At 44.7% G+C, this 27,921-nt stretch overlaps 1 pseudogene; it reads right to left on the bottom strand.

Moving 5' to 3' along the window:
- LOC118359199 (procollagen galactosyltransferase 2-like) lies at positions 1 to 27,921 on the bottom strand (annotated as a pseudogene).

The raw sequence follows: 27,921 nt of genomic DNA, 5'->3' as shown, positions 1-27,921 counted from the left end.
CAGCTGTAAGATAACTTTATTCCTGACCATAAACCACATCTGTTATTTTTAAATTACAATATTAATCCTTTTTAACAATAAAAAAAGATTTATTTGTGAATTGTATCTCTGCACTGCCAACAGCAATATCTGTCTTCCACATGTTGCAGAGTCCCGGTTTGTCCCAGTGTCTCTCATATAGTCCAGCATGGTGTGGTTTTTCAGCCCCCCCCCCCCAGTCCTTCTCTGCATCTCTCCAAGGTGTGTGTATGTGTCATGTAGAGTGGATGGGGAATAAATTAAGCTGGGGTCCTGGGCCTGAAGCCCACTTCCTATTCCTCAATGCACAGACCACTCCGCCCCTCTCCAGGCAGCCAATGGGATTCGCATCTTAGCCTGCTGTTATGCTATTAGCCAGCAGATAGCCAATGAGAAAGAGCACAGAGCGGAGCAGTTTAGTGTGTATCCAGTTGGTTGAGTCTTTGAGTGTGAGTGTGTGTGTGCAGTGCACATGCCTGTGCAGTGTGTGTCCGTCCAGGTGTGTGTGTGTGTAAATCTATGTGTATGTCTGTGTGTAAACAAGTCTATCTCTTCTTCCTCAGAGTTCGTCTCGTGTGGAGCGGGCAGCGGGTGGAGGTGAGTCACCCGTCACACTGTTCTGGGCCACGGTGTGGATGCGGCCTTGCTGTTCTGTCTTCCTGGCATGCTGGTGCTGGCGGTCCCAGTCGGTGGCGGTGGCCTCGTCGTCCCAGATGGTGGAGGTCTCTGTGTCGCTGACGTAGCCTGGCTCGCCCGTGTAGTGGGTGGGGTAGAGGAGGAGGGGTTCCACGGAGAAGGCCTTCAGGTCCCGAGGCTCAAAGTGAGACATGAAGTCAGAACTGATGGAGAGAGGGGGAAGAGGGTTATATGACACGTCATCAAAGAGAATCACACACTAAGGGAGAGAGAGAGGAGGACATAGTAAACTGTCATCAAAGTGCATTTTGTGCACCATTCAAAATGATAGAGGTGTACAAAAAGGGGAGGGTCATGTATGGTAATTCAGCCCTGCAGAATCAGCACCACTTGGTTAAGTTGGCGGAGCCAGAGAGTTGTAGAGAGGTGCAGAGAGGGAAGAGGAGCGAGACACATCAGCTTCAATCAGTCAGGCCCTGTCAGCCAGAGGTCAGCCCCCCTGCAGCCATTTAGACAGTGCCAGCGCAAAGAGAGTAACCTGATGCCTTTATTACTTCCCAGGGAATTGAACCCTGAGAGGCAGGACTTAGTCTGAGGGTTAGATCCTCTCAGAGCTGGCAGAGGAGAGACTGCAGGGAATCCCTAACCTACTTTTTTTTTCTCTCTCTCTCTCTCTCTCTCTCTCTCTCTCTCTCTCTCTCTCTCTCTCTCTCTCTCTCTCTCTCTCTCTCTCTCTCTCTCTCTCTCTCTCTCTCTCTCTCTCTCTCTCTCTCTCTCTCTCTCTCTCTCTCTCTCTCTCTCTCGTCTGTATTTTTGTAGTGATTTATACTCTCACACACACAGACATGCACACACGCACTTTGAAGCACACACGCATACAAACTAATACACAGAAGCACGCATACGCACACACGGATACACACCCATATACATACACACACTCACTCCTGCGTATTTATATAGCAATACACACACATCTACACCCCACCCTCATACTGAGCTCTGGATCAATGGGAATCCTGTCCCTCTCACCAGCAGCAGGAAGAGACATTCCGGACCCACATTCCTCCGAGAGGCAGAGCGAGGGAAAGAGAGAGAGAGAGGGGAGGACAGAGGGGAAAGGGCAAAGAGGGGTAGGGGAGAGTGAGGGAGAGAGAGGGGGGGCAGAGTGGGGTAGGGGAGAGAGATGAGAGAGAAAAGGAGGGAAAGCAAGGGAGGGAGGGAGAGAAAATGGGCAGGGGAGCAAGGAGAGGCAGAGGGCAGGGTGCAGAGACAGAGAGTACCCATTTATCCCTGGGAACAATCCCTGGCCTGTGTATCAGGGACTCACTCTGTACAGGAGAGAGAGAGAGAGGGGGAGACAGAGGTGAAGAGAAAACGAGAGGGAGAGAAAAGAAGAGTGCCAGAGAGTGAGATGGAGTGAGGGAAATGGGTTGAAGAGAATGCGTGAGGGAGAGGATGCCTGGTTGCTCTTTAAAAGTGCTTCGCTCACCATCTTAAATAAGCATGCCCCATTCAAAAATGTAGAACTAAGAATAGATATAGCCCTTGGTTCACCCCAGACGTGACTGCCCTTGACCAGCACAAAAACATCCTGTTGCGTTCTACATTAGCATCGAATAGCCCCCGCGATATGCAATTTTTCAGGGAAGTCAGGAACCAATATAGTCAGTTAGGAAAGCTAAGGCTAGTTTTTTCAATCAGAAATTTGCATCCTGTAGTACTAATTCCAAAAGGTTTTGGGACACTGTAAAGTATATGGAGAATGAGATCACCTCCTCTCAGCTGCCCATTGCACTGAGGCTAGGAAACACTGTCACCACCGATAAATCTATGATAATCAATCATTTCAAAAAGCATTTTTCTACGGCTTGCCATGTTCTCCATGTGGCTACCCCTACTCTGCCCAACAGCTCTGCACTCCCTGCAGCAACTTGCCCAAGCCCCATCCGCTTCACCTTCACCCAAATCCAAACAGCTGATGTTCTGAAAGAGCTGCAAAATATGGATCTCTACAAATGAGCTGGGCTAGACAATCTGGACCCTCTCTTTCGTATCGTCTGAGATCCCCAAAGATTGGAAAGCTGCCGCGGTCATCACCCTTTTCAAAGGGGGAGACACTCTAGACCCAAACTGTTATAGACCTATATCTATCCTGCCCTTACTTTCTAAAATCTTTGAAAGCAAAGTTAACAAAGAGATCACCAACCATTTCGAATCCCACCGTACCTTCTCCACTATGCAATCTGGTTTCCGAACTGGTCATGGATGCACCTCAGCCACGCTCAAGGTCCTAAACGATATAACCACCATCCATAAAAGACAGTACTGTGCAGCCGTCTTCATCGACCTGGCCAAGGCTTTCGACTTTGTCAATCACTGCATTCTTATCGGCAGACTCAATAGCCTTGGTTACTCAAATGACTGCCTCGCCTGGTTCACCAACTACTTCTCAGATAGAGTTGTGTGTCAAATCGGAGGGCCTGTTGTCCGGACCTCTGGCAGTCTCTATGGGGGTGCCACAGGGTTCAATTGTCGGGCCGACTCTTTTCTCTGTATATATCAATGATGTCGCTCTTGCTGCTGGTAATTCTCAGATCCACCTTTACACAGACGACATCATTCTGTATACATCTGGCCCTTCTTTGGACACTGTGTTAACAAACCTCCAAACGAGCTTCAATGTCCTACAACACTCCTTCCGTGGCCTACAACTGCTTTTAAATGCTTCCGTGGCCTCCAACTACTTTTAAAACTAAATACATGCTCTTCAACCGATTGTTGCCCGCACCCGCCCGCCCGACTAGCAACACTACTCTGGACAGTTCTGACTTAGAATATGTGGACAACTACAAATACCTAGGTGTCTGGTTTGACTGTAAACTCTCCTTCCACACTCACATTAAGCATCTCCAATCAAAAATTACATCTAGAATCGGCTTCATATTCGCAACAAAGCCTCCTTCACTCATGCTGCCAAACATAGTCAGTTTTACGAGGTTATCTTACCAATCCTTCAGTGGTGTAATTTTCAAAATAGCCTCCAACACTCTACTCAGCAAACTGGATGCAGTCTATCACCGTGCCATCCTTTTTGTCACCAAAGCCCCATACACTACCCACCACTGCGCCCTGTATGCTCTCGTTGGCTGGCCCTTGCTACGTATTCGTCGCCAAACCCACTGGCTTCAGGTCCTCTATAAGTCTTTGCTAGGTAAAGCCCCGCCTTATCTCAGCTCACTGGTCACCATTGCAACACCTACCCGTTGCACGCACTTCAGCAGGTATATTTCACTGGTCATCCCCAAAGCCAAAACTTTCTTTGGCCGCCTTTTCTTCCAGTATTCTGCTGCCAATGACTGGAACAAATTGCAAAAAATCACTGAAAATGGAGACCTAGAACTCCCTCGCTAACTTTAAGCATCAGCTGTTAGAGCAGCTTACCGATCAATGTACCTGTACATAGCCAATCTGTAAATACAACACCCAACTACCTCATCCCCATATTGTTATTTATCTTCTTGCTCTTTTGCCCCCAATATCTCTACTTGCACATCATCATCTGCACATCTATCACTCCAGTGGTCTATTTATTGCCTTACCTTTCTAAACTTCTACATTTGCACACACTGTACATAGATTTTTCTATTGTGTTATTGACTTGTACGTTTGTTTATGTGTAACTCTTTGTTGTTTTTGTCGCACTGCTTTTCTTTATCTTGGACAGGTCACAGTTGTAAATGAGAACTTGTTCTCAACTGGCCTACCTGGTTAAATAAAGGTTAAATAAATAAAAATATCTTTTAAAAAAGTAACTCTGAAACACCAATAAGGAACACCACTCACCATACCACAGAGCCTATATCAGGGATGGACTCACGGACCAAAAATAAAAACATATAAATTAAAAACTCAATCGAGGTCTCAACTTACTGTTGAGAGTTAGAATAATAGAATACACATGGTGCAATTTCTAAATGTGGTTATACGTCAGCAGTCACTTAATTAGCCCATGTCAGCAAAAAAGAAAAGAAAAGATTGGTCAGTTAGCTGGCTGCTAGACGATCTAAACCTGTAGAAAGTGTGTTTGATTTACCGACCGGGGTGGGGCCCATTGATCATATTAAAAATGGCAAACATTTGCACATTTTTCTCTCCTCCCCATCTGTCGCCCCGACTGTGTCAGCCACAGTGCAGACAGCCAGTCCCTTACTTGGGGTGTTTGTTGAACATGACGGGGAGGAATTCATCAACAGGTAGCATCTTGCTGAAGGCCTGAGCAGCCAGCAGCTTCCTGGCACCCTGCGCTGACAGAGCATAGCCCAGCGTCCAATACGAGTAGTCCGCCTCCACCAGGTTATTAACCCCTTCCACTGAACGCTCCGGCTGACGCACTTGCATACGCTTACGCCCCACATAGCTGTATGAGAACAGAGGGAGGGAGAGAGAGACAGAGGGAGGGAGGGAGGGTGATTCAATTCATTATACATAAGCTCACAATTAATAATAACACATCATAACAATGCTACTTGTAGACATCGTTCTTACATGAGATCCCAGTCCAGCTGGGCCTTCTCTACTTCCTCCATGATGGTCATCATTCGCCTCTTAAATCTGGGCTCAAACCTCACATCATCCTCCAACACCAGCACCTTGGAAAGACCACGCTCCACCAACTGACAACAGCACAGAGAATAGGCCTGGAGTCACAAATATGCAATAGCACACAACCACTATTGGCATCGACAGGCTGCAATGGATAGGGTCAAACGCTTCAAGTGCCTCTTCACAGAGGACCTGACATGGACCAATCATAGCGATACTGTGGTGAAGAGGGCGCAACAGCGCCTCATGGGCCCTCAATTCTCAAGTTCTACAGCTGCACCATCGAGAGCATCTTCACCGGCTGCATCACTGCCTGGTATGATAACTGCACTGCCTTCAACCACAAGGCTCTACAGAGGGTGGTGCGGACGGCCCAATACATCACTGGGGGCGAGCTCCCAGCCCTCCAGGACATCAAACATCTGTTTGAGGAAGGCTCATAAGATCGTCACGGGCTCCAGTCCCGAGCCATGGACTGTTCACTCTGTTACCATCTGGCAAGCAGTATCAGAGCATTGGGTCTCGGTCCAACAGGTTCCGAGACAGCTTGTACCACCAGGCCATCAGACTGCTGAACAGCTAAACCTATACTACCGTTCAAAAGTTTGAGGTCACTCAGAAACGTCCTTGTTTTTGAAAGAAAAGCACTTTTTTGTCCATTAAAATAACATCAAATTGATCAGAAATACAGTGTAGACATTGTTAATGTTGTAAATGACTATTGTAGCTGGAAACGGCAGATTTTTTATGGAATATCTATCTACATAGGCGTACAGAGGCCCATTATCAGCAACCATCACTCCTGTGTTCCAATGGCATGTTGTGTTAGCTAATCCAAGTTTATCATTTTAAAAGGCTAATTGATCATTAGAAAACCCTTTTGCAATTATGATAGCACAGTTGAAAACTGTTGTTCCGATTAAAGAAGCAGTAAAACTGGCCTTCTTTAGACTAGTTGAATGTCTGGAGCATCAGCATTTGTGGGTTGGATTACAGGTTCAAAATGTCAAGAAACAAAGATCTTTCTTCTGCAACTTGTCAGTGTATTCTTGCTCTGAGAAATTAAGGCTATTCCACGTGGTCACTTAGAAACAAGGAAGTTTCTAAGTGACCCAAAACATTTGAACGGTAGTGTAGCTGTCTCCCTGCACAGGCCTGCACCTTAGAGACAAATTTCTCTGACTCTCCACACATCCAACCCTTACACACAACCACCCATAAACAAACACACAAGAACATAGACTCCCACACACACACGCAATCAATGCAGCTGTTCTATTATATATCATTTGTTCAACTGCGCGACCAACACACTACCCACATTCTATTTGTAAATAGAGTCATTCTTGACACATTCATTATCTACACTGCAGATCCTCTTGTGTACATATCAGGCTACTACTATTTGTTAATTTTTATATGTCTATTATGGATATTTATTATAGTACTACAATGTTGAGGGACCTGGCACACCTTTTATACCTGCTATAAACTGTGTATGTGAGTAATAATATTTGATTTGATTTAGTGAGGTTAGTTGAGCGCACCTGTACCCAGGTGGAGTGGTGGCTGAGGAAGCAGCCTATCTCTCCTCTGGTTAGAACACGGCCAGAGTATGGGTCCTGATAACCTGGAATCATCTCTATACCCAACGCCTGCAGTTGAGAAGTGTTCAGAGCCCTGAGAGAGAGAGGGAAGGAAAGAGAGAGAGAGCGAGAGAGTGAGCGAGAGCAAGAGAGGAAGTGAGGGATTGGGATCGATGAACAGAGAACTAATGTAAAGCATAGTGTCCCATGCAGCTGTGCAGTCCTGTGTATGTGTATGGGTGAGACCTACTTGCCATCCACTGCGTCAGTAAGGGTGGCCTGCAGACCCAGAGAGGTCATGGTGCTCAACATTCTCTGTCTCCTGTCCAGACGACGTTTCAGATTGATCAGGAAGATCTGAGACGGAGGGAGGGAGGGAGGGGGCAGAGAGAGGGAGGGTGCAATCAGTAGGAGGGCAGAGTAGGAAGTAGGGGGATAGACATGGGGTAGTGGAGGAAGGAAACAGATGTAAGGAAGAGCAGGAAAGGGAGGGGAAGAAATGAATGTCACATCAAAGAAAGACGGAGAAACTCACAATATAAACCAATTCCTCTAAACAGTCTGGGCCAGTGTCTTACTGTACCTCATCAAAGCCCATCTTGTCCTGCGGCATCTGGGGATTGTACAAGTACTCTGAGGGCGCTATGTTGTGGTCAACTGTTAACACATTAAGAGGAGTCAGAGTTAGAGTTAATACAGACAGAGGAGTCAGAGTTAGAGTTAATACAGACAGAGGAGTCAGAGTTAGAGTTAATACAGACAGAGGAGTCAGAGTTAGAGTTAATACAGACAGAGGAGTCAGAGTTAATACAGACAGAGGAGTCAGAGTTAGAGTTAATACAGACAGAGGAGTCAGAGTTAATACAGACAGAGGAGTCAGAGTTAATACAGACAGAGGAGTCAGAGATAGAGTTAATAGGAGTCAGAGTTAGAGTTAATACAGACAGAGGAGTCAGAGTTAGAGTTAATACAGACAGAGGAGTCAGAGTTAATACAGACAGAGGAGTCAGAGTTAGAGTTAATACAGCAGCGTGGAATCAGAGAGAGTATTTCCTCTAGGGTCACACTGGTTTATTTCTCATTCCCATAAGCAGAGAGAAAACTGTGGGAGGGTGAGGAGGAGGAAGGAAAAAGAGAGAGAAATAGAGAGCTAGTAAGGCACTGCAACAGGCTTTAGGTTAAGGGATAAGTTCAGACTTAAGGATAGGTTTTGTGTGTTGTCAGAGAAGAGGCTAAATTAAAATGGGAGAAAACAGAGATGAAGGATCCTTTTGAAGGAGAGGTAGAAATCTGACAAAGTAAAAGAGCCGTTTATTTTGATTTAGAAAGTAGTGTATGTATGTATGTATGTATGTGTGTGTGTGTGTGTGTGTGTGTGTGTGTGTGTGTGTGTGTGTGTGTGTGTGTGTGTGTGTGTGTGTGTGTGTGTGTGTGTGTGTGTGTATGTATGTGTATGTGTGTATGTATGTGTATGTGTGTGTATATGTGTATATGTGTGTATGTGTGTATGAATGTATGTAGTGTGCTTACTCATGGCATCTCAGCGATAGTGTGTGAAGCTCTCCTTCTCCTCGTCAACATTCTGTCACACAGAGGCACTGATACACACATACACCTGGACATCTGTCAACACACAGTCACACAGAGTAAATCCAAAACACACTGATACACACATATACCTGGACATCTGTCAACACACAGTCACACAGAGTACATCTAAAACACACTGATACACACATACACCTGGACATCTGTCAACACACAGTCACACAGAGTACATCTAAAACACACTGATACACACATACACCTGGACATCTGTCAACACACAGTCACACAGAGTACATCTAAAACACACTGATACACACATACACCTGGACATCTGTCAACACACAGTCACACAGAGTAAATCCAAAACACACTGATACACACATACACCTGGACATCTGTCAACACACAGTCACACAGAGTACATCTAAAACACACTGATACACACATACACCTGGACATCTGTCAACACACAGTCACACAGAGTAAATCCAAAACACACTGATACACACATACACCTGGACATCTGTCAACACACAGTCACACAGAGTACATCTAAAACACACTGATACACACATACACCTGGACATCTGTCAACACACAGTCACACAGAGTACATCTAAAACACACTGATACACACATACACCTGGACATCTGTCAACACACAGTCACACAGAGTAAATCTAAAACACACTGATACACACATATACCTGGACATCTGTCAACACACAGTCACACAGAGTACATCTAAAACACACTGATACACACATACACCTGGACATCTGTCAACACACAGTCACACAGAGTAAATCTAAAACACACTGATACACACATATACCTGGACATCTGTCAACACACAGTCACACAGAGTAAATCTAAAACACACTGATACACACATATACCTGGACATCTGTCAACACACAGTCACACAGAGTAAATCCAAAACACACTGACACATCTGGAAAGAAACACTACTACACCCAAAAACCCTGTAACATGATTGTACAGTGTCTTCAGAAAGTATTCAGAACCCTTGACGTTTTCCACGTTTTGTTACATAACAACCATATTCTAACTTTTTCCCTCATTAATCTACACACAATACTCCATAATGACAAAGTGAAAACAGGTTTTTAGACATTTTTGCTAATTTATTAAACATAAAAAACGGAACAATTCTATTTACATAAGGATTCAATCCCTTTACTCAGTAAAGTGCTTTGTTGAAGCACCTTTGGCAGTGATAACAGTCTTGAGTCTTCTCGGGTGTGACGCTACAAGCTTGGCACACCTGTGTTTGGGGAGTTGCCCCCATTCTTCTCTGCAGATCTTCTCAAGCTCTTTCAGGTTGGATGGGGAGCGTCACTGCACAGCTATTTTCAGGTCTTTCCAGAGATGTTTGATCTGGTTCAAGTCTGGGATCTGGTTGGGCCACTCAAGGACATTCAGAAACTTGTCCAGAAGCCACTCCTGCGTTGTCTTGGCTGTGTGCTTAGGGTCGTTGTCCTGTTGGAAGGTGAACCTTCGCCCCAGTCTGAGGTACTGAGCTCTCTGGAGCAGGTTTTCATCAAGGATCTCTCTGTACTTTGCTACATTCATCTTTGCCTCAATCCTGACTAGTCTCTCAGTCCTTGTCGCTGAAAAACATCCCCACAGCATGATGATGCCACCACCATGCTTCACTGTAGGGATGGTGACAGGTTTCCTCCAGACGTGATGCCTGGCATTCAGGTCAAATAGTTCAATCTTGGTTTCATCAGACCAGAAAACCTTGTATCTTATGGTCTGAGAGTCTTTAGGTGCCTTTTGGCAAACTCCAAGCAGGCTGTCATGTGCCTTTTACTGAGGACTGGCTTCCGTCTGGCCACTCTACCATAAAGGCCTGATTGGTGGAGTGCTGCAGAGATGATTGTCCTTCTGGAAGATTCTCCCTTCTCCACAGAACTCTAGAGCTCTGTCAGAGTGACCTTCGGGTTCTTGGTCATCTCCCTGACCAAGGCCCTTCTCCACCGATTGCTCAGTTTGGCCGGACGGCCAGCTCTAGGAAGAGTCTTGGTGGTTCCAAACTTCTTCCATTTTAGAATGATGGAGGCCACTGTGTTCTTGTGGACCTTCAATGCAGCAGACATTTTTTGGTACCCTTCCCCAGATCTGTGCCTTGGCACAATCCTGTCTCAGAGCTCTACAGACAATTCCTTCGACCTCATGGCTTGGTTTTTGCTCTGACATGCACTGTCAATTGTGGGACCTTGTATAGACAGGTGTGTGCCTTTCCAAATCATGTCCAATCAATTGAATTTACCACAGGTGGACTCCAATCAAGTTGTGGAAACATCTCAAGTATGAACAATGGAAACAGGATGTACCTGAGTTCAATTTCGAGTCTCATAGCAAAGGGTCTGTATACCGTTGTAAATAAGGTATTTCTGTTTTTTATTTTTGATAACATTGCAATTTTTTTTCTAAAAACCTGTTTTGCTTTTTCATTATGAGGTATTGTGTAGATTGCTGAGGAAAATGGCTGTGTGTATTATTGTGTGTATGTAGGTGTTTGTGAATTTGTGTTATGTATTTAATAGTTATGTGTTTACTAGTTCTGTTTGTGCCCTACCGATCACAAGCCACATCAAATAATCCCACACAATTAGTGAAGTCCGAAAGTCACAAATCTGGTGTCAATTACCCAGCCTGCCTTGTTTCCCTCCATTCAACACATGATGGGTTCTATTGTAAAACATGTCTTCAACACAAGACACAGAAGTACCCTCAGAACTATTAACACACAGAGAACTACCCTTGCTCTCCCCGAGCCCCTTTCCCTTTAGTATTTGCAGATCTGAAGCAATCGGATAGGTGTAAAATAATATGGCATAAGATTCTTACATTTGGAACGGCAAGTAGCCTAGTGGTTAGAGTGTTGGTCCAGTAACCGAAAGGTTGCTGGATCAAATCCCCGAGCTGACAAGGAAAAAATCTGTTGTTCTGCCCCTGAACAAGGCAGTTAACCCACTGTTCCCTGGTAGGCTGTCTTTGTAAATAAGAATTTGGTCTTAACTGACTAGTTAAATAAAGAGTAAATAAATGACCCCCTGGGCCTGAATGGAAGGCTAGGTGGAGCCATAAGGACTTTGATTTCACTGTGTTGGTGGTTGGGACTAGGGGTTGTTTCTGAACCTGACTGTATACACAGTTGGTATGTGGGTGTCTTGTACTCAGGGCTATGTTTTTACAACAACATGAACTAGGGTGTTGTGTCTGGACAGGATCATGGTGACCACACATGGTGGGAGGGAGTTAAACTCTGACCTGCCTGTCGGGCGGAGAAGGAGAATACCATGATGTCATCGAAGGCCCAGCTGTAGTCAGGGTGAGGGGGGTAGAAGGCCAGCTCCCGACTGGCGTCACGCCTCAGGTCTAACAGGAAGGTAGAGTGCACCATGGGTACGGCGAAGCAACCCAGACGCTTCCACTCCCTGATTGGCTGGTAGTCTGGAGTACGCTTATAGTAACCCTGGGAGACAGAGTTGAAAATAAAGTAAAGTTTTAAAAAATCAAGAGATGGAGAGACAGGGTTGAAAGGAGAGCGGGTGAGAGAGGGGGACGGGAAATATAGATAGAGAATTGGTCTTAAAGATGCAGTCCGGGATCTTAAGCACAACAAATTCATAAAATATTGTACAAATAAGATTCGTAACATAAGATTTTTTTTTTAAAATACAATAATTGCAGGACGTAACATATCCCACGATATGAATGACGGACACAAATGACATAGTGCACAAAAAAACGGGGACCCGTTTTGGCTCATGAGCAGCACTTTCACAACAACTGGCTGAAATTATACAAAAGTTCTAGAGCATCACTTTAAGAGGTGTGGAAGCTTTGTGAAGAACAGAGACCAAACGGTCATAACATTCACTTGCTTGCTGACGGAGAGAGAGGGCACATAAAGAGGAGGGAGGTCTATGTGGGGAAACATGGCTGTTGCAGGTTATTTACCTGGGGAGTGATGCCACACCAGAAGTTGGAGTAGAGAGAGCGAGACTCCAGCATGGGGGCCACCAGAGTCAGGTTCTCAGCCATGAGTAGGTTCAGGATCCTGGGGTTGGTCAGCAGGTTATCACTGTCTGCAAACTAGACACACAGAGAAAGACAACAGAATCATGTATAATCTCACAGAAAGTAATTTAACAAACATGTAGTATTGCAAGCATACAATCTAAGACAACCGGAGACGGAGAGAAAGCAGGTATCATCATTCACAGACAATTATACCATGAACTAAAGTCACACGTAATCTCACAGGTATAATATTATCTGTCGCACCAGTATATAATCTGCCCAGCGTTCCCGTGCTGCCTTCAGAGCAGCCTGCCTCAGCTTCATCACATGGTTGAAGCGGGACGGAGGCCAGTGCTTGGGCCCCCACTCATCAGTATAGGACCTGAGGACAGGACAAAAAGCTTTACGATCAGTACCTGATATTCACCATGCCTTAATGAGGTCAGAGGCAGGGGGCGTGGTCAGAGGCAGGGGCGGAGTCAGACACTGGAGGGCGTGGTCAGACTTACTTGGGCTGCTCCATGGGTCTCCACTCCACATAGTGGTACTGGTCCTGGGCCTGCTTCAGCCACTCCCTCAGCATGGCTGTGCTGTTGTCCACACTGTGGTCTGTCGCTGCCCTGAGACACAATATGACATGGGACACTATATCAACACAACGCACATGACAATGCAGGAACAAGAGGTTTAAGCACTAACTTTCTACATAACGCATTAAGATAATGTGTCGACACGGCAACAGCAACACGGAAACATAGCTGCAGCTGATCCTGTGTGTGTAGGATCAGAACATGAACACACACAGACCCGCAGTGTCCTATGTGAGTCAGGAGAGTAAAAGGAGCAACCAACAAACAGGCCAGAGCGTACAGTACAGCACCGCAGCTGGGACAACTCTATCCTGTCCTCACACACACTGCTGCCACTGTCTGCACACCGTGTTCCCTGTCCTCACACACACACCTACCCTAACTCTGTCACACACTCACCCTTCCTTTCTCACCCCATGCTATCACGCTCTCACTTCTACAGAGTCGTAGCCTGACAGTAATAGCCTAAGGCCTTGAGATGATAACTACAGTACTCTCTCTCTGCATCTAATATGTGCTTAATGGAGGAAAGGGTCGAGAGAGAGAGAGAGAGAGAGAGAGAGAGAGAGAGAGAGAGAGAGGTCAGTGTCTGTAGAGAGGATGCTGTGTCACATATGGCAAGCACACACACACAAACACAAACTGGAGTTTTCCACTGCTTGCTGTAATATTCCTGGCTGTAACCTCTCCAGACAAACTCTCACCCTGCGTTAGAGTGCAGACAAACCAGAGATAGCAGTGTATAAACACCCATTTTACAAAACCGCTGCTAACACTGTTCACCATGAGATAACACTGTAGACACAATTCATCACACACACAGCTCAGAGATAACAATATTGACAACTGTAAAACACACAGAAACCCTGTCCAGAGAGAGATCTTTCGGCACAGACAGTTGACTTGGTATTAACACCCAGACACTAACAGACCTCCAGACAGACAGTTGACTTGGTATTAACACCCAGACACTAACAGACCTCCAGACAGACAGTTGACTTGGTATTAACACCCAGACACTAACAGATCTCCAGACAGACAGTTGCTTGGTATTAACACCCAGACACTAACAGACCTCCAGACAGACAGTTGACTTGGTATTAACACCCAGACACTAACAGATCTCCAGACAGATAGTTGACTTGGTATTAACACCCAGACACTAACAGATAGTTGACTTGGTATTAACACCCAGACACTAACAGATCTCCAGACAGACAGTTGACTTGGTATTAACACCCAGACACTAACAGATAGTTGACTTGGTATTAACACCCAGACACTAACAGACCTCCAGACAGACAGTTGACTTGGTATTAACACCCAGACACTAACAGATAGTTGACTTGGTATTAACACCCAGACACTAACAGACCTCCAGACAGACAGTTGACTTGGTATTAACACCCAGACACTAACAGACCTCCAGACAGACAGTTGACTTGGTATTAACACCCAGACACTAACAGATCTCCAGACAGACAGTTGACTTGGTATTAACACCCAGACACTAACAGACCTCCAGACAGACAGTTGACTTGGTATTAACACCCAGACACTAACAGATCTCCAGACAGATAGTTGACTTGGTATTAACACCCAGACACTAACAGATAGTTGACTTGGTATTAACACCCAGACACTAACAGACCTCCAGACAGACAGTTGACTTGGTATTAACACCCAGACACTAACAGACCTCCAGACAGACAGTTGACTTGGTATTAACACCCAGACACTAACAGACCTCCAGACAGACAGTTGACTTGGTATTAACACCCAGACACTAACAGATAGTTGACTTGGTATTAACACCCAGACACTAACAGATCTCCAGACAGACAGTTGACTTGGTATTAACACCCAGACACTAACAGATAGTTGACTTGGTATTAACACCCAGACACTAACAGACCTCCAGACAGACAGTTGACTTGGTATTAACACCCAGACACTAACAGATAGTTGACTTGGTATTAACACCCAGACACTAACAGACCTCCAGACAGACAGTTGACTTGGTATTAACACCCAGACACTAACAGACCTCCAGACAGACAGTTGACTTGGTATTAACACCCAGACACTAACAGACCTCCAGACAGACAGTTGACTTGGTATTAACACCCAGACACTAACAGATAGTTGAGTATTAACACCCAGACACTAACAGACCTCCAGACAGACAGTTGAGACAGACACTAACAGATAGTTGACTTGGTATTAACACCCAGACACTAACAGACCTCCAGACAGATAGTTGACTTGGTATTAACACCCAGACACTAACAGACCTCCAGACAGACAGTTGACTTGGTATTAACACCCAGACACTAACAGACCTCCAGACAGATAGTTGACTTGGTATTAATACCCAGACACTAACAGACCTCCAGACAGACAGTTGACTTGGTATTAACACCCAGACACTAACAGACCTCCAGACAGACAGTTGACTTGGTATTAACACCCAGACACTAACAGACCTCCAGACAGACATAGTCAGTCCAGCTGGAGAGAGAATGTAGGCCTTACTGTCTGAAGGACCACAGGGGTAATCCTGAGGTTAATAACAACCCTGTGTGTGTGTGTGTGTGTGTGTGTGTGTGTGTGTGTGTGTGTGTGTGTGTGTGTGTGTGTGTGTGTGTGTGTGTGTGTGTGTGTGTGTGTGTGTGTGTGTGTGTGTGTGTGTGTGTGTGTGTGTGTGTGTGTGTGTGTGTGTGTGTGTGTTTAAAACAGTGAGTGTGTGTGTTTGTGGACGTAAACTGTAAAGCAGGGGTGTTAAACTTTAAGACTTAGACAACCAGGTGTGGGGAGTTATTTCCTCATCAGTAACCATAGTTCATCAATCCAGTACAAGAGAGGAGCGAAAACCCGCAGACACTCGGCCCTCTGTGGAATGAGTTTGACACGTGCTGTAAAGGATGAGTCCCTCTTCTGACAACTGGTCTCTGTCACTGGGTAAAACACCTTTAGTGGAGGTGAATGGATGTGCACACTCTCTTTGACATGTCTTTTTCAACCATGAAATTCCATATTGCTGGAGGAAATAAATGTGTTGGTACCTGTCATTTTCAAATGAGCTCTGGGCTAGGATTTGAATAGGGTGGATCTGTGAGAAGCTCAGAAACAGAAGAATCTCCATATGTTCTGTATGAGGACGCGTGTGTGTGCATGTATGCGTGCAGGAGCATGCGTTTGCATCTCATACCTTTGTTCCCTTGCCATCCTTATACAAGTCAGTGAGGTCACAGAGACAAATATGTTAGATGGATTGTATATCATACTAACTAAAACCTATTTAGTAAATGTCTCATCATGCTCATTAGAACACAGACAAAACAAACAGGTGACAATATGGTTAGGTTTCCACATTCCCCACTAAAATGTTAAAGTTTTCAAATCTGCCCACAATTCCAGAAAGAGCCTATTCAAGCATTTTAGCAGTTGAAGGTTTCTGACTGTACGTCATTCTTCACTAGATCAGCCCCTTTAAGCCATAACACACAGCTCTGTATTAGAAGTACACTATGATATTTTCTACTACGGAAGCAGCATCTCATTTTGCCTTATGTAAGATAACAGTTGGTGTGTGATGTGTGTGGATTCTATGGGCCTGTACAGGCAGAGGACAGGCAGGCACACAGACCAGGTGTTCTATCTTTCACCTTTGTGTCTCTTCTTTCATTTATTTAGGTGATTCTTCGTCATTCCATGTCCTCTCTCCATCTCCTATTCCACACATGCATTTCCTGTTTCCGGCAGGATCTATCTTTTCCAGGCTTCTCAATTTCCTCTCCCCAGGGCTGAATCACCAAGGAGGGTACAGAGCAGCAGCTTGAGTCTCTGGTCACCCCCACATCCCCCTAACCACACCCACAGGCACTGCTGCCAAGCCTGAAATCCAATGCCAATGATGTGTGAATGGGAAAATGTGCTTGTGGGATACTGTATAATTTTATTTTTTAAATCTGTACACTCATAGGTGTACATAGCATCAGAACATGTGTTTTAGCACTTCTGTTCATGTGTGTTTGTGTTCTGTATGTGTGAGAGAGCGTGTTAAAAAAAGCTCATTTTGAAGGTGTTTGACAATCCAGGCTCTGGGGGGTTAGATTGGACACTTATCCAGTCTTCCTCACTCGCTCTTTCCCTCATCCGTCCCTTTGTTCCTCCGCTCTGCCCTCTTTGAGGTTTACAGTAACTCAATGGCTTATTATCTTCAGTCCTGGAGCGCTGCAGCTCTACTTTCTCTCTTTATGATCCTCATCTGGACACCACATGCTATTAGGTTTCACCTACACAATATTGCCATCTCTCTCTCTCTCTCTCTCTCTCTCTCTCTCTCTCCTCGATCTATCAGTCCCACCTGGACTGGCTATGCCTTTCATCAGTGAGGAGGGGGTGTGATGAGCTGACATTGAGCAAGATCAATGGGAGGGGTCAGGGGACAGAAGGGTTACACCTGGCCCAAAACACTGAACAAACACTCAAGTGAAAGTTACGAGGCCTAAAATCCTTCCATCGTATCGGCATTGGACATGGCCCTTTTACCGTATCTAGTGTTAGCAGACTTAAATCACTTTACCTACAGTTGAAGTCGGAAGTTTACATACACTTAGGTTGGAGTCATTAAAACTTGTTTTTCAACCACTCCACAAAATTCTTGGTAACAAACTATAGTTTTGGAAAGTTGGTTAGGACATCTACCTTGTGCATGACACAAGTACGTTTTTCAACAATTGTTTACAGACAGATTATTTAACTTATAATTCACTGTATCACAATTCCAGTGGGTCAGAAGTTTACATACACTAAGTTGACTGTGCCTTTAAACAGCTTGGAAAATTCCAGAAAATTATGTCATGGCTTTAGAAGCTAATTGACATAATTTGAGTCAATTGGAGATGTACCTGTGGATGTATTTCAAGGCCTACTGTCAAACTCAATGCCTCTTTGCTTGACATCATCGGAAAATTAAAAGAAATCAGCCGAGACCTCAGAAAAAAAATGATAAACCTCCACAAGTCTGGTTCATCCTTGGGAGCAATTTCCAAAACGCCTGAAGGTAACACGTTCATATGTACAAGCAATAGTACGCAAATATTAACACCATGGGACCACGCAGCCCTCATATCGCTCAGGAAGGAGACGCGTTCTGTCTCCTAGAGATGAACGTACAAATCAAACCCAGAACAACAGCACAGGATCTTGTGAAGATGCTGGAGGAAACAGGTACAAAAGTATCTATATTCACAGTAAAACAAGTCCTATATCAACATGACCTGGGGCGGCAAGTTAGAGTGTTGTGGTTAGAGTATTGGACTAGGAACCGAAAGGTTGCAAGATCGAATCCCCGAGCTGACAAGGTCTGTCGTTCTGCCCCTGAACAAAGCAGGTAACCCACTGTTCCCAGGCCGTCATTGAAAATAAGAATTTGTTCTTAACTGACTTGCCTAGTCAAATTAACTGCTCCAAAATCACCATAAAAAAGCCAGACTAAGGTTTGCACATGGGGACAAAGATCATAATTCTTGGAGAAATTTCCTATGGTCTGATGAAACAAAAATAGAACTGTTTGGCCATAACGACCATTGTTATGTTTGGAGGAAAAAGGGGGAGGCTTGCAAGCCAAAGAACACCATCCCAACTGTGAAGCACGGGGGTGGCCGCATCATGTTGTGGGGGTGGCAGCATCATGTTGTGAAGAGGAGCCCTACAAACCTGACTCAGTTACACCAGCTCTGTCAGGGGGAATGGGCCAAAATTCAACCAACTTAAGGTGGGAAGCTTGTGGAAGGCTACCAGAAACATTTGACCCAATTTAAAAATGTAAAGGCAATGCTACCAAATACGAATTGAGTGTATGTAAACTTCTGACCCACTGGGAATGTGATGAAAGAAATAAAAGCTGAAATAAATCATTTATTATTTATCATCTATTATTCTGACATTTCACATTCTTAAAATAAAGTGGTGATCCTAACTGACCTAAAACAGGACATTTTTACTAGGATTAAATGTCAGGAATTGTGAAAAACTGAATTTAAATGTATTTGGCTAAGGTGTATGTAAACTTCTGACTTCAACTGTATGTGTGTGTGCATTCTGCAGTAACTCCCCTCCCCCCAGGCTGACGTCGCTGCAGCAATACATGCTGGCCTATCGGGGAGGGAGGGTGAGGGGGTGATTGAGACCTCCTAGCCGTATTCCTCAGAACATTCACCGTCAACACAGGGCAGAATGAGCCAGGTGTAGCTCCTCCCCCCAAGAGCCTATATAACACCCCATCTTACCTCATCCTCCCACACCATGACTTACCTTGACTTATCCATACACACTCTCAATCAGGCCACACAACTTCCAAATATAATCAGTCAGAAAATCCATGTGTTTTTGCCCTCTGTCCTACCTCACATACGTCCTTCACAAAAATATAAATGTTGGTCATTTAGCAGACGCTCTTCTACAGAGTGTCTTACAGGAGGAGCCAGGGTTAAGAGCCTTGCTCAATGGCACATTGACAGATTTTTCAACTCGTCGGCTCAGGGATTCTAACCAGCAATGCGCTTAACCACTATGCTACCTCCAAATCACGTTCAAATTCACATGTCATTTTCACTCACATGAAATACACAGACAGCAAAACAAATATTTCCTACTCTGTGATGTCTAGATAAATGCAGTGATAGAAAAACATACAATCACAATCATTTAGTTTGTAAGGGAAAATGAGAAAGGCAGAGAGAAAGGCGAGGGAGGGAAAGAGAGAGGGAGAAAGGGAGGGATATAGAGTAAGAGAACGTGAACAGGGGTAGTACAGAGTGCCTATGTGGTTAAGCCAGGGTGATGACACACACAGACAGACTGACTTGGCTAAAAGTATAGTTCCTCTATGACAACATGAAGTCCTTCCGGCCACTGCTGAATAAATCATTTGTAACATCCCTCAAAACAGTTTACACAGCTTCCCCACCTCCCTCTCCCTCTCTCTCCCTCTCTCACACACACACAAAACACCCCTTAAAACACTTAAACTGAAACACACCTCCCCACCTCTCTTTCTCTCTCAGTCTTTTCCTGTCTTTCTGAAGAGAAATAGAATGCTTTGCCTGTCTGGATGCCATTCTGTTTCAGCATTAGCCAGATCCATTGTTGGCCTGCTAGTATGTGCTGGAATAGACGGGCAGCAGGGAGAAGAATTCACAATTTTATCCAACACCACCTCTGGAACTACTGGTCAAGAGACAATCACTTCCATGCCAACAGGCCCATCTATGTGTAATGTTTCAGTTTTCCTCTGGGGATTCACTGACACATGGCCAGGGCTGTTCTGAGTACAGCCACAACTCCTGGCGGGGGACATGGAGCTGTTCTCTCTGCTGGCAGACACAGGTCTGGGGATAGTCCCATCTCCTCTGAGGTTTTATGAAGAAACCACTGGCTGAGTATTAACACTCCTCATGTGAAAATGGTATGTGTTGAATGAATCATAACTGTGTGTTCTGTTGTGTGAGTGAGGAGGTGGTGCTCTCTCTGTTGTATGAGTGATGGAGTTCCTGTGTCACTGAGTTACTGCCTTCACTAAGCACAAGTCTGGCCCAAGGCTAGTAGAAATACACAGATACACACCGCACCACCACCACATGCAGACCCCAACAGACTGTAACTGGGCCAGAGCACTAAGGATAATCAAACACACACTCACATACCAGCCATGTGCCAGCGAAATGATCTAATCCACGAAGAGAAAGAGAGAGACCAAGAGAAGGAAAGCGAGAAAGAGAGAGAGAGAAATCAGAGCCCAAATTGGCTGCTTCAAATCCCACAAAATCTTCTCTTGTCCTTTCTTTAAAACAAATACCACCAAAAATGTCAACGGCTCTCCTCCTGACATGATTAAAAAGACATCCATTGGGAAATAGTTGGTGTTTGGAATTCTGGATCCAGTATTGTTATCCGGTAGAAAGGGAGATTTTTGGAAGCAAGGGTTGTGTTTGAGTAGGCAGCACTTCAAAAACTCCAAAACGCTCCTGGTTTATCTTTTACTATAATGGCATTATACACTGTGAAAACATTCAACTTCTGAAGAACATCCACCTGGTAACAGGTGGATCTGCTACCTATCTCCCCACCAAAGGATGGGACTGGGAGATATGGAATAGAGATAGAGATCCCAGCCTCGTAAAGAGCAGATCTGCAGCAGAGCCAGTAACACAACACACCATCAAAACGGACAGTGGGAGCTATAAGATACAGACACATCTCTCATCATGTCCTTTAAAGTTTAGAATGTTGTTGGCAACCACTGGAATTTCCCTGCGATAGCGACATTATATACATCTAATCAAATGTATTTGTCACACACAGTTTACAGCAGGTATAAAAGGTGCAGTGAAATGCTTATGCGCTAGCTAGCACACCAATGCAGTACATTCATCAAAAATCAATTATAGCAAGTATTAGAAGTAATAGAAGAGGTATTGTGCATAGCAACAATGGATTTACAAATATAATGTGGGCAGTGGAATCAATAGTATATATTACAACAGCAGAGTTGACTTTGTGTGTGAGTGTATGTGAGCTCTTAGAGTGCGTGTGCGTGTGTGTGTTTATGGGTGTTTGTGTGTACATTTGTGTGTAAGGGTTGGATGTGTGGGTAGTCAGTACAAATCATTTATACGGTAATAATGTATTGGTTATCTGGTGTAAATAGTCTCTAAATTGCAGGGAGACAGCTAGGTTTAGCTTGTCAGCAGTCTGATGGCCTGGTGGTAGAAGCTCTCTCAGAGCCTTTTGGTCCAGGACCAGATGGTAACAGAGTGAACAGTCCGTGGCTCGGGTGACTGGAGTCCTTGACAATGTCTGTCATAATAGCTGAGGCACACATGGTTTAGATGGTGTTCTCAGTCATATACAGTATCATTGAAAAATGATGGTTGTTGTTCATACTTTTCTGTTGTCATGATGTTGGCCTGGGGGGAGGTTTATGACGGTCATAAATACCTCTTCCCCCACTTTTCCTCTCTCTACACTACTGAGGTTACATTTGCAAAACCCTTGGTTAACATAGAGATTCTGGGAACATCAGTAGGTGGGGGGAAATTAACTATATTCTGGTAATCCGAACAATTGATACTTAATGAACATGATGTGGTACTTAATGAATATGATGTCAGTTCGGTTGTCATCTGAGACATTCTCATCAATGATAAGATGACATAAACTATACAGTGGAAAGTCTACACCTCAGAGTTATCGGATTCACATGGAATTGTTGTTCAACTTAAATGTTTGAATATTAAATTATTTGTGATGGGAAGAAATCTGAGATGCGGGTTTCATAAAATAGGGCTGCTCACTCAGTGGCCTTCCCACGTGAAGAGACAGAAGTTGTAAACTATGAAACACACCCCTTTTCTCCCTTCCTATATAAAGCCTTGACGACAATAGAATTTCCTGTTCCGGGGATGTAGGACGACGGTCCTATGTCAGATTGGTTCAGATAATAACTACAGAACGAACTTTGAACTCTTATTCACTACAGAAGTGATACCTCCTAGCCGTTGAGTTAGCAACCTCAGCTGCAAACGCAGGTTAGGAAGGAACAGACAGAGTATTCCGTCTACCACACAACGAGGTTACTACAATGTATCCAATTGACCACCAGAGACATTCTTCAAAGGACAAAGGACTCGGTTTGGCAACACGGCCTTCCATCTACCACCAACCTATTGAAGCGCAGCTCAGAGTAAATATTTATTGCATTTTCCTTTTCCAAATGGGCAGTAATTTAGAATGCATAAGATACTGTATTTACGATAGCACAGCTTCACCTTTGTTCCTCAGTCTTCCCGCTTCTTCACTCAACCCAGCCCCTCTTCTTTTGTGTAACAAGCTGTCATATCTGTTCCGCCCGCTAGGGATGTTTTCCTTTATGAAGTAATTTGTAATCAAGTTATGATTTAATTATGTGTATGTGTAATTCTGTCTGATTAGTTAGGTATGTAGTAAATAAATAATTAAACCCAATTTTGTATTGCTGATTCAAATTGTTAGCCAGGGTTTGTACAGATAACTAAGAACTTACAACTTTCAGATGAGACTGAATTAAGGTGACGATTGATATTGACTGCTATTGATGTAAAATATTACTAGGTCTTTAAGAGTTTATTCGGAAGATAACAGCTCAATAAATATTATTTTGTGGTGCCCGACTCTCTAGTTAATTACATTTACATGATTAGCTCAATCAGGTAATAGTAATTACGGAGAAATTATTTTATAGAATAGCATGTCATATCACTTAATCCGGCATAGCCAAAGACACAACACTGTTGTGGTTCAGACTTCATAGTTTGTGCATCACATTATCATCATCAAAGATGTAATATGGAGAGTATAGAAACGACAATGGAATCTATTTATTCGTTTTTTTCACACAAACAAAGTTCAGAGAACAGATTCTGTTGTCACAGTCAAAACACAGCAACAAATCATCTCTCTTCAGTTCACTTTCACCACCTGGAAAAGCACTTCCCATAAATAGCCCACAGACTCAGCTCCAGGCTACGGAGTTACTCCTGAACACTGCCCCAATGATGAGCTCAACCTTCTACTCCAGTCACAACACAGAGTCATGACCTCTGAGGACCAATCACAGGGCTGAGTCACATTCTCTTTGCCGTCTTTCGGATGGGATGTTAAAAGGGTGTCCTGACGCTCTGAGGTCATTAAAGATCCCATGGCACTTATCGTAAGAGTAGGGGTGTTAACCCTGGTGTCCTGGCTAAATTCCCAATCTGGCCCTCAAACCATCACGGTCACCTAATAATCCCCAGTTTACAATTGGCTCATTCATCACCCTCCTCTCCCCTGTAACTATTCCCCAGGTCGTTGCTGTAAATGAGAATGTGTTCTCAGTCAATTTACCTGGTAAAATAATGGATAAATAAAAAAATAAAAATTCTAGCAACCAATCACGAGCCTGGGTTCTGGCCCTTGTCCAATCGTTGGCCTGCGGCCAGCTTAGTGTTGTCCTGAGGGCAGGGGAAGGAGGTGGGGGGAGAGAGAGGAGGGTACACTGTTTGAGCATGGCTGGAATGTGGCTTCATTCACTAACCTGCTCAGTGCCACAGGGTAATTCTCAACACAAGCCTACCGACCACCCTACGTCCCCGCCCCCTGTCTCCCTTTTCCCCCCAATTCCCTGAATTCTTTAGCAGCACAGTGAGAGACTCTCTCACCTCTCTCTTAGTCATCTCTGTCAGACTCAGATACCTCCCTTTGATTTTCAGACTACTGAAGCCTTCTATGGGGAGAGTGCGTTATCCCAACCACTCTTTCTCTATCATACACACAGACTGCTCTTCCTCCAGCCATCACAGAGAAGAAACCTGCATGTGCCCCTAAATATACACACACACTAACACACACTTTTCCCCCATTTTATTTCTCACTTGAACAGTGACAGCCTCCTTGTCCCAGGGGAGAGCAGGGGGGAATTGAAAGATGAGCAGTGTCCAAGCTCTACCCTTCAGCCCCAGAACAAACACACGCACACATGCAAGCACGCACACACATTAATCAGCCACTGGCACCAGGTCTGTGGCCAGCAGAATTGAATCTGCTGGCCACAAACCGGAACTCTATCACTTCTGTTACTTTTCACGACCTCTCTCTTTATAGAAGTTGTATAACTACAGCTGTTTATACAATGCATAACGTATTTCAACATTTGACAACACATTCTCATGGGGACCTGGTTCCACTAGTTTGTAAAACAGAATGACAACATTTGACAACACATTCTCACGGGGACCTGGTTCCACTAGTTTGTAAAACAGAATGACAACATTTGACAACACATTCATTCTCACGGGGACCTGGTTCCACTAGTTTGTAAAACAGAATGACAACATTTGACAACACATTCTCACGGGGACCTGGTTCGACTAGTTTGTAAAACAGAATGACAACATTTGACAACACATTCTCATGGGGACCTGGTTCCACTAGTTTGTAAAACAGAATGACAACACATTCTCGTGGGGACCTGGTTCCACTAGTTTGTAAAACAGAATGACAACATTTGACAACACATTCTCACGGGGACCTGGTTCCACTAGTTTGTAAAACAGAATGACAACATTTGACATTTACAATACTGTCATAAAAGGATGGGAGGAGGCTGTTGGCTCATGCACTTACAAAACAATTCAATGATCACAGCAACAGTGAGCATGGATTTTCCTCTCTTATATAAGAACCGAGTGAAAAACACCACCGAGAAACAGTGAGATTTGAGGCAAGCTTGGGAGAAACATTTTGACTCATTTTCTAGTCTAGCTCTGGCAGATTGTCATACTTACAAAACTCTTCTTTATGGTATAGTCATTATCAACACTGAACGTCTACTTTAGGCTGCTCAGCCACCCAATAAATGTCTCTTTGCCAAACACTTCTCATTGGCAGTCAGTATTGAGAGCTTGCAGAGCTGTACTGAGACCTTATCGGTTCTGACTCAGAGGAAGCTTCCAGACAGACAGTAGAGTGCTGCAGCAGACAGATCCTACACAGCAGGGATCATCAACTAGATTCAGCCGCGAGACGATTTTTCTTGAGTAGATCGTCAGGCGGCCAGAACATAATTTGAAATCATTTGTAGACTGCAAATTGACCGCAAGGAGCTCAAACAGATATGATATTTGACTAAAACATAATAATTTCAAACCTTGCTTACATTTGTAAATTATCACGAGTCTCTCTACTGTGCGTTTGAATTCTTGGGAACAGATTTCCAAAATTAAAATCACGTGGAGCTGGTTTCCTTGTGTTTTTACAGTCTTTTGTGTCCAACAATGAACATTTTTGCTCAGAAGACATGGGGGACCAAATCAAACCACTCTCTGGCCAATTTCAGCCTGCGAGCGACCAGTTGGGGAACCCTGCTATAGGGTCTGCTGCTTCTATACATCTGGCTGTGCTATGTGGACATTATGTTCCACAGCTGGTTCAACCCTCAGGCTACGCTGGGACTTTTCGTCCCTCCCTAAATTACTTTGCTTAGTGCTCAGTCAAACGCAAACTGTTTTGACTCTCAGGATGGCTATGGAGGGGAGAAGAGAGATAAAGAGAGAGGTAGAAAAGAGGGTGTACAGTGGTAAATATGGGAGAATCTGCTTTATTAGGTCATGGAAGATGTAAAGTCAGATGAACTTCACTGTGGATGTTTATAAGTCAGGTACAGTACATTATCAGTAAAACGTACTGAATCCGAACTTTTACTTTCCTGTGGAAAATCAAAATGCCTCTATAGGATTCAATCTGGGGCAGATGCATAAGACCACATTTCAGGCTCAACTGAGCAGAGCCCTGCTCCAAACAGAACCACAGGCTCCATAGTGTCTGATTCTACTGTCTCTATCCAGTGTGTGGCTGTGTGCTGGATGCCACAACTGGGATTGATGGATCTAGGCCCCTTTCTTTGTTAGTTAAAGGGCTCCACATAAACATGTTGGCTCAGTCATTTGGCCGTTTACTCTTGCGGAAGAGGTCCTAGTGGGTCTAGACCTAGTGTGTGTGTGTGTGTGTGTGTGTTGGGAGGTGCATGGTCTCATTGAGAAGCAGAAAGACATAAAGCTGCAAACAACAGCAAGTGTTTGAAAGGATGAGTGGAACACATGACAGCAATTCTGGCAGAAACATAGAAAATGCATTAATAGAATATCAAGTCTTTCAAAAAGTGTCTTGTTGTCATGTGCAACAGGAGAGGTATCTGGGCAGTCTCCACATGCTTCTGTACTGACTTGTTTTGTCCCTGTAGACTAGTCATCCAGATCGCTCCATTTCTCCCGTGATTTTCTCCACTGCACTTTACGCATGACTTCTTTAGTGTGCTAGCTGAGCTCCCGCCTTCTGTGCCGCTGTCAGAGCCACTCAGTGTCTGGTGTCTACGTACTCTCTCGCATCTCCAGGCAGGCTGCCTGCTGGCCAGGCCTTATTACTGCAATCACGATCCTTAAACTTTAACTGCCTATGGAAAATGTAGGGGCCCCCATCCCCGGAAGCTGTTTTAGGACCCCTGATATCCGCAGTGTGTGCGTAAAGAAAAATAGCACCATCATTAACATCCTCTACCCTTTCATCTGATCCTAACATGAAATTAGGAACCCGGGAGACACGCAAGGAGAGCGCGTTGTAAAACACAGCAACAGGTCACGTTCACGCTGACAGCGGCATCTCTGTTCTTTACGTGGACATGAGGTTCTTATTATATTACCCTGCAGCAAAAACAGCTTTATGTTGGGCTACTTTTTGTAGCCTAATAAAGTGCAAATCCGGAATAGTGGCGGGTGCGCGGATCTATACGTCATTTGGTGCTGTATTGAAGACAATTTGGCCAAAAGAAAGTTATTAGAAAGTTAGTTGCGTTTCTCACCATATAGCGATCCGCTCCTTCGGGTAGTCTAGCCTGTCGATGCAGCCCAGGTAGTGCGGCAGGCTGTGCGCCGCGTTGCGAGCCAGAATGGCGATCATGATTTTTGGCTTCAGCAGGGACGATTCGGGTCGGACCGGGTCCTGCACCAGAGTCGCTATGTCTGACATGCCACCGGGCATGAAGGCGACAAGTAGAGCGCAGAACAGCCCGACGCCCACGGCTCCAACCGCAGGCATCATTCCCAGCATCATTCGCCCGCACCGTTATTCCGACCTGAGCTCCGCCGCGACTGAATATGAGAGTGAGTGTTAGCGATGGTGAGAGTGAGCAAATAAGGTAGGAAGGGGGAGGGGATGGAGTGTATGACGGAGGGAGAGGGGTTACCTCTAGAGTCTACCTCCTCCACCAAACTTTCCTATAGCGTTCGTACAGCTTTCCC

This window comes from Oncorhynchus keta, chromosome 26 (genome assembly GCF_023373465.1).
Source record: "Oncorhynchus keta strain PuntledgeMale-10-30-2019 chromosome 26, Oket_V2, whole genome shotgun sequence".
Classification (NCBI taxonomy): domain Eukaryota; kingdom Metazoa; phylum Chordata; class Actinopteri; order Salmoniformes; family Salmonidae; genus Oncorhynchus; species Oncorhynchus keta.
Note: the sequence above shows the minus strand (reverse complement) of the source record. Positions and strands in the feature narration are given on the sequence as shown.